The sequence below is a fragment of the Apium graveolens genome, chromosome 10, assembly GCF_009905375.1.
Source record: "Apium graveolens cultivar Ventura chromosome 10, ASM990537v1, whole genome shotgun sequence".
Lineage (NCBI taxonomy): Eukaryota > Viridiplantae > Streptophyta > Magnoliopsida > Apiales > Apiaceae > Apium > Apium graveolens.
In genome coordinates, this window is record NC_133656.1 from 43820667 (window position 1) to 43823139 (window position 2473).

The 2473-nt window shown below is 42.3% G+C and overlaps 1 non-coding gene across 1 annotated transcript; it reads left to right on the plus strand.

The window, feature by feature from the left end:
• Nucleotides 1-2121: 2121 nt before the first annotated feature.
• Nucleotides 2122-2228, plus strand: LOC141694262 (small nucleolar RNA R71). The gene has a single exon (XR_012563582.1). It is a non-coding gene; the product is annotated as a small nucleolar RNA R71 (small nucleolar RNA).
• The last annotated feature ends 245 nt before the right edge of the window (nt 2229-2473 follow it).

The following is a 2473-nucleotide window of genomic DNA, read 5'->3' on the forward strand; positions in this document are numbered from 1 at the left end:
GCCACTTTAGAATTTCTTTCGTCACCACTTCTTTCATAATAGGATTAAGCCTTCGCTGTTGCTCAACCGTTGGCTTGCTACCTTCCTCTAGCAGAATTTTATGCATGCAGTATGAAGGGATGATCCCTTTTATATCTGCTATAGTCCATCTGATGGCCGATTTGAATTCTCTCAAAATCCTCAAGAGCTTGTCCTCATCACTACCTGAAAGATCAGATGCAATAATAACAGGCAAAGTAGAGGCATCGCCTAAAAAAGCAAACCTCAAGTGATGGTTTAAGCTCCAAAGTAGGTGCTTCCTCAATAGATGGTTTGAGCTTTCCCTCAATATTTTTGAGATCAGTATTACCAAGAGATTCAAATGGCATGTCTAGTTTCCGTTTCCAAGGAGAAGAATTTAGATATTGTAACTGCTCATTGCCTTCTTCATCATCACTGTCAAATTCCCCCAATAAGGCTTTTTCTAAGGCATCAGACCTTAGCACATGATCAAGTTCTGAAATAACTGCAGAATCGACCAAATTCATCTTGAAGCACTCCTCATCTTCTATAGGGAATTTCATTGTATTGAACACATTGAATGTCACATCCTGATCTTGCACCCTCATAGTAAGTTCACCTTTTTGCACATCTATCAAGGTACGGCCTGTAGCCAAGAAAGGTCTTCCCAAGATTATGGGAATCTTCTTATCTTTCTCGGAATCCAGAATGACAAAGTCTGCAGGAAAGATGAGCTTGTCCACCTTTACTAGCACGTCATCCACGATGCCTCGTGGGTATGTAATAGAATGATAAGCCAATTGTAGAGACATGTAGGTGGGCTTTGGATCAGGAAAATTCAGCTTTTTGAAGATAGACAACGACATCAGATTGATGTTTGCTCCCAAATCGCAAAGGCACTTATCGAATGATAACTTGCCAATGGTGTAAGGAATGGTGAAGCTACCTGGATCCTTAAGCTTTGGAGGTAACTTTTGCTGTAGCACGACACGGCACTCTTCCGTCAGAGCAACGGTATCAAGATCATCCAGTTTCACCTTCCTTGAAAGAATACCTTTCATGAATTTCGCATAACTAGGCATTTGCTCCAGAGCCTCTGCGAAAGGTATGTTGATGTGCGGTTTCTTGAACACCTCCAGAAACTTACCAAACTGCTTGTCCAGCTTTTGTTTTTCCAATCGCTTAGGAAAAGGTGGTGGAGGATAGAGCTGTTTCTCCCCTGTATTACCCTCAGGCAGAGTGTGTGCAGCAGTAGTTTTCCTTGGTTCCCCCTCTTTCTCCTTTTTCTTTTCTTCTTCATTTACAACTTCAGCTTCTCCATCTTTTGCTTTTTCAGCATCAGCAACTATTCCAGACCTTAAGGTGATAGCTTTGACTTGCTCCTTAGCTTCCTTCCTTCCTGGAACTTCAGTATCGCTGGGAAGTGTGCCTGGTTGATGATTGAGCAAGGCATTGGCTATTTGTCAAATTTGATTTTCCAAGGTCTTGATAGAAACAACCTGACTTTTGCACAACAGCTTTAACTCCTCAAAATCAGCACTAGAAGGTGGAGCAATACCTCCTTGTTGTGGATATGATTTCCTTTGAGCATATTGCTGAGGTTGCTAGAATCTAGGTGGATTAAACTGGTTACTTGCAGCTTGCTGATAAGGTTGCTGAACAGTATTCTGATTATTGCTCCAGCTGAAATTGGGATGATTTCTGTTATTAGGATGATAAGTAGCAGGCACAGGCTGCTGCGATCTCTGAAAATTGTTCACATACTGAACAGATTCATTAGCAAGAGAACACTGTTCTGTATCATGAGAGCCTGCACGAAACTCACAGAAAATAGCTATTTGATTGACTCCATAGTTGGCTAAAGAATTGACCTTTATAGACAGCGGTTGGAGCTGCGCTGTAATAGTTGTAGCTGCATCAACTTCCAGAATACATGTTACCTTCCCAGGCATCATCCTTTGAGTTGGGTATTAATACTCATTTGCAGCCATAGTTTCAATGAGATTATAGGCTTCTGTATAACTTTTGGCCCACAAGGCGCCTCCAGAAGCTGCATCAAGCATGGGCCGAGATTGGGCCCCCAAACCATTGTAAAAACCAGTGATCACCATCCAGTCAGGCATACCATGATGTGGACACTTTCTCAACATCTCCTTGTAGTGCTCCCAAGCTTCACACATAGATTCTCCTTGTTGATGCACAAACTGAGTAAGAGCACTCCTCATAGCTGCAGTCTTGGCCATTGGATAGAACTTCACCAGAAAATTTTGCGCGAGATCTTCCCAAGCAGTGATGGACCCAGCTGGTAAAGAATGTAACCAGTCCTTAGCTTTGTCCCTCGGAGAGAATGGGAAAAGCCTCAGCTTGATAGCCTTATCAGTAACACTATTATCTTTGAAAGTACTACAGATCTTGACGAAATTCCTGATATGCATGTTGGGATCTTCAGTCGCAGCACTTCCGAAAAAAACAG